At 42.2% G+C, this 15,057-nt stretch overlaps 1 protein-coding gene across 2 annotated transcripts in view; it reads left to right on the top strand.

Moving 5' to 3' along the window:
* The window catches only part of ADGRL4 (adhesion G protein-coupled receptor L4), a 101,781-nt gene that overhangs the window by 37,960 nt on the left and 48,764 nt on the right, over nt 1–15,057 (top strand). The window lies entirely within an intron of this gene.

Genomic DNA, 15,057 nt, shown 5'->3' with positions numbered 1-15,057 from the left:
TGTCTTTCCTACTTGGTAGTGGTGCCAACAACACATTTTCTAGTCCAATGCAGCAATCATTATGGCCTCAAGGCTAAATGATACAAGGCTATACATCCCTGGGTCAAACAACCAGGTTCTCTTAAGTTGTACACTTTACGACACTCAACTGTGAATGAATTGGCACTGGGATAAAACACAGAAGCATTATTCTTTTATTAACAAGGACAAGAAAATACTACTGTTTCTTCAGACAACTGCTTTCTCTCCAGTTTGTCTCTTATAGTAATGTATTCCACTGTGCCAGCCTGTTTTGTTATCTCTCTTGAATTTTACCAACAAGTCACAACTCTGGCATAATCAAGTTCTTCCAATGAAGAGTGGTTTCTTCCCAAGATAGGCCAATCTTGCAGCCAACAACTACTGACATCAAAACACCCCTACACATTCCTGACAGCACAAAAAAAAAACATGTGAAAGAGTAAGGGATTGCTTTAAAAATAGTTTTAAAATCTAAATTGAGATACTTTGTATGTTGACATCCTTTCCCGATCCTGTTTTGTCTGTCTTAAAAGTGGAAATTGTTTAAAAAAAATTAAAGTGGTGATGTTCTTAAAGATATCCACCAAAACCTGACAGGGATAATGTCCCCTAAATGGTCTAGCATTCCTGCACCTTTTCTCTTATTTTGACCAAAAAATGAAATCACTAACTGTATTCATCTTGAGGCTTCCCCATGATAACACAGAGACTAATGTTTTTTTTTAATTAAATCTCAAACCACAAAGCAGCTTGAGAATCAAATGGGTTTGTTCTCCAATCAAAGATTTAAATTGAATCATGTCCTTATCAAATTTCAACTATCCAATTATAATTACATCAGAGTAGAATTGCAAAGGTCTCATGTACATTCATGTTCATGTGAAGGTGCACTTGAAATTCTTAAAAATTTCCAGCACAGTATCCACACAAAAGCTGAACAGAACTGCACTGAGCAGTGATAAGAAGATATTGATTTGCCAATGATATACAGTGGGGCAAAAAAGTATTTAGTCAGCCACCAATTGTGCAAGTTCTCCCACTTAAAAAGATGAGAGAGGCCTGTAATTGTCATCATAGGTAGACCTCAACTATGAGAGACAAAATGAGAAAACAAATCCAGACAATCACATTGTCTGATTTGGAAAGAATTTATTTGCAAATTATGGTGGAAAATAAGTATGTGGTCAATATCAAAAGTTCATCTCAATACTTTGTTATATATCCTTTGTTGGCAATGACAGAGGTCAAACATTTCCTGTAAGTCTTCACAAGATTGGCACACACTGTTGCTGGTATGTTGGCCCATTCCTCCATGCAGATCTCCTCTAGAGCAGTGATGTTTTGGGGTTGTCACTGGGCAAAAAGACTTTCAACTCCTTCCAAAGGTTTTCTATGGGGTTGAGATCTAGAGACTGGCTAGGCCACTCCAGGACCTTGAAATGCTTCTTACGAAGCCACTCGTTCGTTGCCCGGGCAGTGTGTTTGGGATCATTGTCATGCTGAAAGACCCAGCCACATTTCATCTTCAATGCCCTTGCTGATGGAAGGAGGTTTGCACTCAAAATCTCATGATACATGGCCCCATTCATTCTTTCCTGTACATGGATCAGTCGTCCTAGTCCCTTTGCAGAGAAAGCCCCAAAGCATGATGTTGCCACCCCAGATCGAGGGAAATTATCAGTGGTCTTGTATGTCTTCCATTTTCTAATTATTGCTCCCACAGTTGATTTCTTCACCCAAGCTGCTTGCCTATTGCAGATTCAGTCTTCCCAGCCTGGTGCAGGTCTACACTTTTGTTTCTGGTGTCCTTTGACAGCTCTTTGGTCTTCACCATAATGGAGTTTGGAGTGTGACTGTTTGAGGTTGTGGACAGGTGTCTTTTATACTGATAACAAGTTCAAACAGATGCCATTAATACAGGTAATGAGTGGAGGACAGAGGAGCCTCTTAAAGAAGAAATTACAGGTCTGTGAGAATCTTGCTTGTTTGTACGTGACCACATACTTATTTTCCACCATAATTTGCAAATAAATTATTTCCAAATCAGACAATGTGATTGTCTGGATTTGTTTTTTCATTTTGTCTCTCATAGTTGAGGTCTACCTATGATGACAATTACAGGCCTCTCTCATCTTTTTAAGTGGGAGAACTTGCACAATTGGTGGCTGACTAAATACTTTTTTGCCCCACTGTATATCATTGGCAAATCAATATCTTCTTATCACTTAGCAGGCAAACTTTTCTTTCATGAGTTCTTTTAAATGTTTCCTTTTTAAAGCAAATCTTGAATTCTTCTCAAAAAGTTTATTCCTTGGTGCCTGAAGAGTATCCTTGCCAGAAGTCATTTGGTTGTGCATAATTAAGCTAGATAGTAATGCAGTCATGGAATATATGCTTGGTTGCCTTCAAAGGTATCCTTTTTAATCAAGATGAGAAAAACAAGCTTGTTTAAAAAGTTTACACATTTTTCAATCTATAAACCCCACAGTTGCTATTTCCCTTGAAATAGCATAGCGTTCAATAGTATAGTAAATTATGATAAAAAGTTAAAAGATAAATTTCAGCCCTTAGGTTCCAGAACTGATTTATTGTGTCTTGCGTCTTTGATTTATTAAAAGCATGATTAATATGCTCTACAAGAAATATAAAGGAATATTATAACCTAGATATTCACAATGCACACATATGTTCTTCATTCCTAATAATATTTTTATTTGGAACACCCTTGTTAAATGTCACCCAGGATTGTCAATATTGTTAACTTTGATTCCTAATGGCTTACGAACCTAATGGTTAAATCAATACCCCTGAAACTTTCATATAACTTGACTAGGACTATTCCAATATGTAGCTTTTATATTTTCCATATCAAATTTTCCCCATAGTTATACTTTTTAGCTTCATCAAATAGTTTCTGATATAGACGTAAGATAGAAATAAAAATGCAGGGGGGGGGGAAGTAAAATTCAACCTGGAAAGGTATTCAATGTATCATTTGGGGTAGAAGTGGGAGGCTATACATTACTATAATTTTTTTTAAGTATCCAACGAAGCACTGACACTTATTAGAAAATAAATTGAAAGCTATAATACCATCACAACTTCCAAAACTGATTCCCCAGTTTTAAATAAGACACTGGATATTGGAGCAAATTTATCTAAGTCTCTTATTCCTGCAGATTGCCTCTGAAAGCAAATTAATTCCATAGAAATTTAGTTAGCCTGTATAACTAAAGAAAAGCTAGCCTTGAAAAGTTGACAATAAAGAGTTTGTTGTTTCTTTTCTGAAAATGGGAAGAGATATCCTTTGTTGGAAAGGACATTGGCCACTGAAGACGATCTACTGTCTATAGATCCATTAAATTTTTTACAAGGACTTAGCTATATGGATTGCTGCAAACACTATGATAAAATTAATAAGCAAAACCTGTAAAGATTTTAATAGGGACTATTAAGTGCCAGTTGAAAGCATCCCTTGCCTCATTTGAAGGTTGAACCATTTATTTATTCATCGTGAATAAAATTTATATAGCCACGCATCTCAGAAACTGCATCTCTAAGCAATGTACAACAATCCAATAACAACAAATACAAAATCGGGCAATTTAAAAATATAAAATTCAGCATAAAGTAAAAATTATAAAAAAGCCAACCATACACAAAGGGAGGATAAGAATGGGCATATAATAATAATGGAGCCCTGGGGACCTCAGACCTAATTACATAACCAGGTCTTGAGGGAGTTCTGGAATATCAAAGGAATGGAGTAAACTTAATTTCAGAAGGAAGAATGTTTCAAGCCAAGTCTAAGAATGGCATAGAATAACCCAGAGTCTTGCCAGACTAAACTTATATTACCCTCAAGCTAAATGATATACCCTGGGAGATTCTATGGAGTGGATCTCCTAACTCTCTTCATCTGCCTTCTGTCTCACTCCTCTCCTTGGAATGAGTTCCCTCCTTCACAACTGCCACTTCACTGAAGTCGATCACAATGCCTACCTTTTTATAAATATAATCGTCAGAGAATGTTCCATAAGGCAGGTGCCACAGCAGAGAATATGTATCTCCAGGGAGTCACCAAATTTAGGTTCCCACAGTAAAAGCAATCTTTTTTTGCACTGTACCACATTTTAGTCCATGAAAAAACATGTGATGGAAATATTTGGTTTGTATTTGAATAGAAAAAGAATGGAACATAACAATTATAATTAGTTGAAAGCAACTATGTTGTCCTGGAATATATTCTCTCATTCTCTTGGGAGTTTTTCACCCAGTTGAGAATTCTAAGATAATGGTTTCCTTTTTTTTCAAAATTGCATCTTATGTTTGCCTTATATAATCCAACATTAATCTAGGCCTTATTATATGATAAGCCTCTCGTGTCAAGAACACTTTCAATCACTGCAAGAGAGATGTTTTGTATAGATTACCAAAAAAAACCTGTCTCTCTAGCATACATCAATGAAGAAAATGTTACCCATGATCTGTGCCCAGCAATGCTCCCACATCTGTAAGAAAAATAGAAATATTGTTGACTGATTGTTCCATGGGAAGAGTTACAACTCTATGAGTTGAAGTAACTCAAACAGGAATAATAAATAAAAAAATAAATTCCCCAAAAGTACCTCTGCCTCTAATCAACAATGATCAAAGGCAGGACATGAAAGAACTGGGGCTATCAGACAAATCCAAAAAGAGCTTTTTCCAAAAAGGCACTTTGGGACAGACAACCGGACTTTCTGGGTTTTTCTCTGAAAATTTTTTGCTTCTCATCCAAGAAGCTTCTTCAGTTCATGGTTGTCCCAAAGGTAGAAAAAGTCTAGATGATTGAGAATCTTCATAGACATCTGAAGAATCATTTTCTTTTTCCATATTAGCCTATCCAATGTTTATATTTTTTGTTCTACAGTTAGGGATATTCATTTGATTGTGATCCAGATGAGGAGATACTCTACTGTGGCCTTCCCAATGGAAAATAATATTCCCTAGAGCATGGCAATTTCCCATTATGAAATGCTTTTGCCAAGAATCGAAGAACTATTTATTTAATTGGGCATTCAACCATATAAAAATGTTAGCAATGAAGATTTTATGGCTATTACCTTTTTTACTAGTGTATATTGTTGAACAATTTTATGTAAACAGTTTTGGGATTTAGGATGAAAATAATCCATGGTATTAGGGAAATATCATAATGCTCAGGAATACCCTGAGATTTGCAGAAGTATCCAAAATATTTCAAAAAGAATTTTAAAGTGCATATATACAAAAATGTAGCTTGTAGCCCTAAGTAAAATATTCTGCTGATAATTACAGTATAGGCACAGATTATCAAATGTTGAAATAGAAAAGCAAACAAAAAGTGAAAAAATATATTTGGGAGACAATGCTAGAGAAGGAGAGAAGCAGAATAGATGACAGACTGAAATGCCAGAGTAGGATCAAGATCTGTAAGGAGTCAAGAAACATTTTTTCAAAAGGTTGCAAGGTTAACAATGTCTACCTGACAATGGATATACCCGTTGGTGGGACTCATCCAGTTCGCACCAGTTCGGCAGAACTGGTAGCTAATTTTTTGTTGCCCAGGCCCTGTATGGACTTCCAGAAGCGGCATCCACACAGAGAACCAGTTGTTCACATATTTAAATCCCACCACTGGATATACTAGTTCAGTGAACTCACATATCGGTTGTTTGAATTGTATATACACCCCTACCATAAGTGTCACATATTCAGAAATGCCCTCCTTTTTCTTCAAAAGATTCACTTAATTTATGTCTTACACTCAATAAGGTCCTTTACCTTACACAGATATAATCCTATCACATTCCTCTTAGACAAAATATTTTAAGATTTTGAGGTTATGACTTCAGTGTCAAATCAATAGTTTTGAGTTCATTGATTATGAATTTAGGAAAAGCTCTATTATTTTCAAGACTAAGTCTTGCAGTTCACAACATGGAAAATTCTTGATATGACACAGGTGGTTAAGGCAAGGCAGACCTCTAGAAAATTCTTTATTTCTCTTAACAAATAGTCTAGCCCAGGGGTAGGCAACCTTGGCTCTTTTATGACTCGTGGACTTCAACTCCCAGAATTCCTGCACCAGCCATGCTGAGGAGAAATGGAGAGGTTTCCATGCTGAGCCATGCTGGCTCAGGAATTCTGGGAGTTGAAGTCCACGAGTCATAAAAGAGCCAAGGTTGCCTACCCCTGGTCTAGCCAATGGCTCTCCAACAACCGGCAAGTCTCTACATTAAGGCTACCCTGAAAGCAGCCACCCTTAGTCCCCCAAACAACAGCCCCTATAGTACAAAGAGTAAGGAGCACACTCACAGAGCTCCAAGTCCAGTCCACCAGGCAGGGTCCAGGCACAAGACTAGGGCAGTTTTCAGGACAAGAAACAGGTCCCAGAAAAGAAGCAATTCCAAAGCCCCATCAATTCCAAGGCCAAAGTAGGCTACAAGAGAAGGGTGAGGCCCAAAACAAAATTCGAAGAGCAATCTTCCAAGCAAGGCAAGGCAAAGAGCAACAGACACGAGTAAAAGCTGGGGGAATGTAAGCCAAAGCAAACATTCATTCCTGACAAAGACTAATTCCCCATGGCTTTTCCTTAAGTTACTCCCCTCCAGATGTTCCTTGTGAGGAAGCATGGGGTGACTTCCTCCTGAGTAGCCTTACAGACCTTTTCTGGGCTTGCCTACACTCCATTCTTCTTGCCCTTGGATTGAGTGGACCAGGCAGGTGTTTGTCATCAGAGGAGATTGGCTGCCTATCAGCACCACTTCCAGTGTCTGTGCAGGCAGACAGCTCTCCATCTACTCAACCATCTCCCCCAATGCCCAAAAAGCCCAGGACATCATTGTCCTTAGCCCCTGGCATGCCTTCCCTTTCGGACAGTCCTAGCTCCAACTCTTCCTTCTCCTCTTCCTCTGAACCAGCCTCTGAGGGGGCTGTGACAATTCTGTAGCTCTCTTTCATTGTATAAAAGTTTTGCCAGACATGTTCTCTTCATTCTAGAAATCTCCGTGAATACCATGTTTTATTTTTTTTAAATTTATTCGCCTGCTGTATTTAATTTGCCATTAATAGCAAATAGGTGGGAGATTCAGCTTTTTCAGGCTTTTGAACATTCTATTCACATTCTACTTACATTCAAGTAAATATCAAGAATGCTCTGCAGAATACTTAGCACTTCCTGAGGGTCAATAAGCTGAATGGTTTATGCCAGTGATGGCGAACCTTTTAGAGACCAAGTGCCCAAAAACTGGCCCCGCTCCTGCTCCACCCACTGCCCTGCCCCTGCCCCGCCCCTACCCCGCCTGCCCACAGGGCCACTCATCGCCTCCAGGGCCTGCTGCAGATCACCCAGCAGTGCCATGGCAGCCACACCCTCTGCCTGCACCCCGCAGCATCAACTGTGCATGATGGGGCCTGAAGGCAGAGTCTTGTCTGCACTGCCTGGCTGCCATGTCCTTGACTGCACTGCTACACGTGGGCCACACTCAGGGTGACTCTTCACCAGGAGGGCTGCTGGTGAGGAGGGTGTAATGGGGGGAGGCAAGGCTGGGACAATGGCACATGTGCCCACAGAGAGGGATCCGAGTGCCACCTCTGGCACCCGTGGCATAGGTTCGCCACCACTGGTTTATGCCATAGGGATGCCATGGATCACACTGAACCCTATCCCCAGGCCCACTATTGAATGAGAACCGCTCTCTTTCTCCCCCTCTCTCTTTCTCTCTCTCTCCTTCTCCCACCACTAAATGCATGAGTAGGGTAACAGAGTATTAGAGCTTCAACCCTGGAAACTAAGTTCTGTAGCATTCTATCAACCTAAAACAATAATACATACATACATACATACATACATACATACATACATACATACATACATACTCCCTTGACTCGGCTGGCAAAAAGGGGAGGAGAGCCTGTGGCTTGGTGGTTAAACAACTGCCTAGCGTATAAACTGTCCAGGTTCGAATCCCATAAAGGGTGTGGCTAACTGAAGAGAGCAAATGAGCTCGAAATGGCCATCTTAGTCTCCCAATTTAATTCTTTAACTCTTTGTCAGAAAAAGAAATTTGGATTTGTAAATGTTTCACAGTTGCAACTTGAGCCTAGTTGGGGGGCTGCAAGGCAAAAAGAGATTGTAAAAAGTAGAACTGCAGTATAGCAGTTAAAATGCCAAGATGTAATCAATCAGACCGCTCTGTCTGAAAAACTTCATATATATATATATATATGAAATCCAAGACAAAGAACAAGAAAACGGCAAAGCCATCCTCCCATACATAAAAGGCATCACAGACAGAATCAGTAAGATCCTCCATAAACACAACATCAAAACAGCATTCTGCACAAACAGAAAAATATCCACCATCCTTAGAAACCCCAAAGATAAAATTGAATTAGAAAATCAAGGAGTATACGAAATCCCATGCACCACTTGTCCCACCACATACATCGGACAAACCAACAGAAGAATAAGTGCACGCATTGAAGAACATAAGAACTCATCAAAAAAGAGGAACCAACATCTTCCCTGGTCCAACACCTTAAAGCTACAGGACATGAAATTGACTTTAAAAATACCAGAACCATTGCCAAAAGTGAACATTTTAATAACAGAATAATCAGAGAAGCCATCGAGATAGAAAAACGCCCACACAGCATGAACAAGCGAGATGATACCTCCCGCCTACCAGCCATTTGGAAACCCGCCCTTATTGACAAACGACTCCCTAACACAAAAAATGATACCAGACCCACACTCACAAAAACCACACAGGAGGTCACCACCAAACATCCACGCAAAAAACAAACCCAAAGCCACACTGACTATGAGGCACGACCACAAACCAGAAGCCAGACCACAGCTGCATCATTAGCCACTTTAAACCCCCCAATCCATACATGAAGCAAACTGACACCCTCCATGAAGAGGAAGCACGACCACGAACGCGAAGCCAAGGAATGGCAGGGCAGCCCAAAATCTTGAATCCCTCTGCAACTCAGACTAACCTGAGCACAACCAAACAGAACACTCCCCCAGCCAATCAGAGCACAGCCAACCCCCCAGCCAATCAGAGCACAGCCAAGCCCCTAACCAATCAGAACACACCTCCACCCAATCAGAACACAGCCAAGCTCCCACCCAATCAGTTCATACCCCCACTGGCAGTTAAAAGGAAGAAACAGCTAAGACCACACATTGCTGCTCGAGCACGAAGCTGAAAGCACCAGCCTGAAGATGACGAATGGGACTTCGTCGAAACGTCGCCAAGACACTTCCAATTTTACGTGGGAGAAAACCCGAACAACCAAAGACCTACATACAAATACCGCGAAAACCTCAGAAAACAAATATTAATATATATATATATATATATATATATATATATATATATATATATATATATTAAAAAATAACATTAAAAATTGAAGAATAGCGATTCCTGGGTACATACATTTCAGTAAAAAAGGAAAGCGATCACCAGGAAGTAAAACACCAAGGTTTTAATAAATAAAATCAAGCTTTCGATGGCTAACATCTGCCATCATCGTCAGGATACAAGCCAGTCAGTGAGGAAACCTGCTTATAAGCATAGCCACACCTAAACTCTATGCATGGACCTTGTAACAGGTCCAAGCCAACTAATCCTTACTTTACTTACAGCCTTCAGTGATTCTTTCTTTTAGCTCTTACTTACATCCACCTAGCTTTCAATGGCTAGCACCTGCCATCATTGTCAGAATACAAGCTAGCTAGTGAGGAAACCTGCTTATAAGCATAGCCACGCCTAAACTCTACGCATGGACCTTGTAACAGGTCCAGGCCGACTAATCCTTGCTTCACTTACAGCCTTCAGTGATTCTTTCTTATAGCTCTTACTTACATCCACACAACCACCCACTTCCTCCCTCCCTTTAGTTCCTGAGTCATATAGGCAATGTGTGTTTCTCAAAATTAAAGGGTCCTCTGCACTATTGAATTGATTCTTCTTTCTGTGTTCCTTGGGATGTTTCTCTCCTCCACTCCTCCGGCACGCATTGCACTCATTTGCATTCTTCAATCCTGTCACTCCTTCAATCCCCCTACAATCCTTGCCACCAATCTCATCCACAATTTTATTTCCCCCCACTGTTCCCAGCATATCGCATCCTCCATGCTCCTCCTTCATGCCACCTGGTGCGACTCTCAATCCGGTTGCCTCTCTTTCAGTCTTCTGTAACGCCGCTCTCCGGGAGCGCGTGACCACCCCCATAATGGGGCGGCTATAAGTATTGATCTTCTGTACATCCATTGAAGGCATGTCTCTGTCTCGGTGGCTCTGATCAGTGTGGCCGCCTAGCAAAGGTGTTATTCTGCCATCGCTCATGGTAGGTGTTGCCTTTTTTGAATTCCTATCCATTTCCAAGGCGCCAGCGACCAGATGCGTTGTAGCGGGGGCACCATTGGGGACAATGGAGCCGATATAGTCACTGGGGTAGTGAGTTTGTTTTGTGTTGATTGGGACACTTGTTGTTCTTATTCTTGAGTATTGGGTACAGTGCAAGGAGGTGTCTGGGGCATCCGAGGATGGGCTACTAATATCAACAAATTTCTTAATTGACGGCGGATGTACACACGAATCGTTAACTAAAGGGGGTCTAGATTGTAGATGTCTCTCTTCTTTGTTGCCAGTTTCATCTAATGGACACCCAGAGTTTTTGTTACTCAGATGTTTTTTCCCAGGTCGTCTACGCATTTCCCATGCCTTCATGGTCTGATATGCCGGGCGTAGGTCCACATGTCGATTGATTGACATGCTGTCTGAGAACCAGGCTTCTTTGAGTAACCTACCACTCTTGGAGGTGTCACTGGCAACCACCCTTACGTCGTCAAAATTAAATTTATGACCAAACTCCTCCATGTGAGTCAGTATTTGGGAGTACTGCTCACCTCTTCTTATTGCCAGCTTGTGTTCCTGCATTCTTGTTCCGACCCTTTTGGAAGTTTCTCCCACATAATTGCCTGGACAGTCATTACAGTTAATCCTGTAAACGACTCCAGATCTCTCAACTATGGGGAGTGGGTCCTTTGGTCTCATAATGCAGGAACGCAACGTCCGGTCAGGTCTATGTGCAACCCTTACACCATAGGGTGCCAATAGTCTGGTGGTGGCTTCCGAGACGTTGCTAATGTAAGGGAGGGTAATACGAGTCGTCTGTGATGGTGCCATCCCACTTGATGGATTTTGGGATGGTTTGGACAGAGTACTGTGGCGTCTGATGAATTTCATGGGGTACCCATTGTACCTACAGAGACGGAGGAGATGTTTTCTTTCCTCCATCCTAGCTTCGGCTGTACTGCAGTGGGAGTCCACCCTCTTAAAGAGGGTTCTAATGCAGCTGACTTTGTGGGCCACCGGGTGATTGCTGTTGTAGTGCAAAATTCTATCGGTGTGCGTGGGTTTGCGATAGACCCGGGTGGTTAAGGTCCCATCTGGCTGGCGTTGGACTAAGACATCAAGAAATGCCAGCCTACCCTGATACTCCTCCTCCTCCGTAAATTGCAGATCCACGCACACCGAATTGAGTGTGTCCACAAAGTCAGCTTTTTGACTCCTCTTAATTATGACAAACGTGTCGTCAACGTAGCGGGCCCAGAACTTTGGGCAGTATTGAGTCATCGCTACGTGTTCCAACTGCTGCAATACAGCCTCAGCAATAACACTTGAAATAGGTGACCCCATGGGGGTGCCCTTTATTTGCTCATACATTGTGCCCTGAAACGTAAAATACGTTTTGAGGCAAAGGACTAGAAGGTCCACAAGGTCATCAGAGCGGAGTGAATCCTGGTAATGTCCTGGTCCTCTGCGGCTCAAAAGATCTTTGATCGTCGCAATGGCCAGGTCCTGTGGGATAGAGGTGAAGAGGGAGATGACGTCAAACGACACCATCACCTCGTCATCCTCTATCCTCAAAGTTCTTATCCTACTCAGGATAAGATCCGCAGATCTTACCGTGGTCTGGTTGTCTGCGACCAGGTGGCCAATGCGGTGGCTTAGCCATTTGGCCAATTCTGATGTGGGGGTACCCCTAAATGCTACAAGAGGGCGGAGGGGAACCCCTTCCTTGTGGACCTTGGGTAAGCCATAAAATCTAGCGGCCGCTGTGTCGCTAGGGCGTATCCTTGCAATGGTTTCATCATCTAGTCTTTTGCCTCGTTTCAGGGCATTGAGCACTTTATTGACCCAGTTCTTAAGGGTCACCATGGGGTCCCCACTTACTGGCATTTCTTGATGTCTTAGTCCAACGCCAGCCAGATGGGACCTTAACCACCCGGGTCTATCGCAAACCCACGCACACCAATAGAATTTTGCACTACAACAGCAATCACCCGGTGGCCCACAAAGTCAGCTGCATTAGAACCCTCTTTAAGAGGGTGGACTCCCACTGCAGTACAGCCGAAGCTAGGATGGAGGAAAGAAAACATCTCCTCCGTCTCTGTAGGTACAATGGGTACCCCATGAAATTCATCAGACGCCACAGTACTCTGTCCAAACCATCCCAAAATCCATCAAGTGGGATGGCACCATCACAGACGACTCGTATTACCCTCCCTTACATTAGCAACGTCTCGGAAGCCACCACCAGACTATTGGCACCCTATGGTGTAAGGGTTGCACATAGACCTGACCGGACGTTGCGTTCCTGCATTATGAGACCAAAGGACCCACTCCCCATAGTTGAGAGATCTGGAGTCGTTTACAGGATTAACTGTAATGACTGTCCAGGCAATTATGTGGGAGAAACTTCCAAAAGGGTCGGAACAAGAATGCAGGAACACAAGCTGGCAATAAGAAGAGGTGAGCAGTACTCCCAAATACTGACTCACATGGAGGAATTTGGTCATAAATTTAATTTTGACGACGTAAGGGTGGTTGCCAGTGACACCTCCAAGAGTGGTAGGTTACTCAAAGAAGCCTGGTTCTCAGACAGCATGTCAATCAATCGACATGTGGACCTACGCCCGGCATATCAGACCATGAAGGCATGGGAAATGCGTAGACGACCTGGGAAAAAACATCTGAGTAACAAAAACTCTGGGTGTCCATTAGATGAAACTGGCAACAAAGAAGAGAGACATCTACAATCTAGACCCCCTTTAGTTAACGATTCGTGTGTACATCCGCCGTCAATTAAGAAATTTGTTGATATTAGTAGCCCATCCTCGGATGCCCCAGACACCTCCTTGCATTGTACCCAATACTCAAGAATAAGAACAACAAGTGTCCCAATCAACACAAAACAAACTCACTACCCCAGTGACTATATCGGCTCCATTGTCCCCAATGGTGCCCCCGCTACAACGCATCTGGTCGCTGGCGCCTTGGAAATGGATAGGAATTCAAAAAAGGCAACACCTACCATGAGCGATGGCAGAATAACACCTTTGCTAGGCGGCCACACTGATCAGAGCCACCGAGACAGAGACATGCCTTCAATGGATGTACAGAAGATCAATACTTATAGCCGCCCCATTATGGGGGTGGTCACGCGCTCCCGGAGAGCGGCGTTACAGAAGACTGAAAGAGAGGCAACCGGATTGAGAGTCGCACCAGGTGGCATGAAGGAGGAGCATGGAGGATGCGATATGCTGGGAACAGTGGGGGGAAATAAAATTGTGGATGAGATTGGTGGCAAGGATTGTGGGGGGATTGAAGGAGTGACAGGATTGAAGAATGCAAATGAGTGCGATGCGTGCCAGAGGAGTGGAGGAGAGAAACGTCCCAAGGAACACAGAAAGAAGAATCAATTCAATAGTGCAGAGGACCCTTTAATTTTGAGAAACACACGTTGCCTATATGACTCAGGAACTAAAGGGAGGGAGGAAGTGGGTGGTTGTGTGGATGTAAGTAAGAGCTATAAGAAAGAATCACTGAAGGCTGTAAGTGAAGCAAGGATTAGTCGGCCTGGACCTGTTACAAGGTCCATGCGTAGAGTTTAGGCGTGGCTATGCTTGTAAGCAGGTTTCCTCACTAGCTAGCTTGTATTCTGACAATGATGGCAGGTGCTAGCCATTGAAAGCTAGGTGGATGTAAGTAAGAGCTAAAAGAAAGAATCACTGAAGGCTGTAAGTAAAGTAAGGATTAGTTGGCTTGGACCTGTTACAAGGTCCATGCGTAGAGTTTAGGTGTGGCTATGCTTATAAGCAGGTTTCCTCACTGACTGGCTTGTATCCTGACGATGATGGCAGATATTAGCCATCAAAAGCTTGATTTTATTTATCAAAACCTTGGTGTTTTACTTCCTGGTGATCGCTTTCCTTTTTTACTGATAGTATATATATATATATAGATATATATATATATATATATATATATATATATATATATATGTTTTCTGAGGTTTTCGCGGGTATTTGTATGTAGGTCTTTGGTTGTTCGGGTTTTCTCCCGCGTAAAATTGGAAGTGTCTTGGCGATGTTTCGACGAAGTCCCATTCGTCATCTTCAGGCTGGTGTTTTCAGCTTCGTGCTTTGAGCAGCAATCTCGTGCTGCTCAAAGCACGAAGCTGAACACCAGCCTGAAGATGATGAATGGGACTTCGTCGAAACGTCGCCAAGACACTTCCAATTTTATGCAGGAGAAAACCCGAACAACCAAAGACCTACATATATATATATATATATATATATGTGTGTGTGTGTGTGTGTGTGTGTGTGTGTGTGTGTGTTGTGTGTGTAGGTCTTTGGTTGTTCGGGTTTTCTCCCACGTAAAATTGGAAGTGTCTTGGCGACATTTCGACGAAGTCCCATTCGTCATCTTCAGGCTGGTGCTTTCAGCTTCGTGCTTTGAGCAGTCGAAACGTCGCCAAGACACTTCCAATTTTACGTGGGAGAAAACCCGAACAACCAAAGACCTACATACAAATACCCGCGAAAACCTCAGAAAACAAATATGTATGTATGTATGTATGTATGTATGTATGTATGTATGTATGTATATATGTATATATGTATGTATATATATATAGGCATGC

This window comes from Crotalus tigris, unplaced genomic scaffold (assembly GCF_016545835.1).
Source record: "Crotalus tigris isolate CLP2741 ecotype Arizona unplaced genomic scaffold, ASM1654583v1 scf7180000018011.1402602, whole genome shotgun sequence".
NCBI classification, from domain to species: domain Eukaryota; kingdom Metazoa; phylum Chordata; class Lepidosauria; order Squamata; family Viperidae; genus Crotalus; species Crotalus tigris.
Note: the sequence above shows the minus strand (reverse complement) of the source record. Positions and strands in the feature narration are given on the sequence as shown.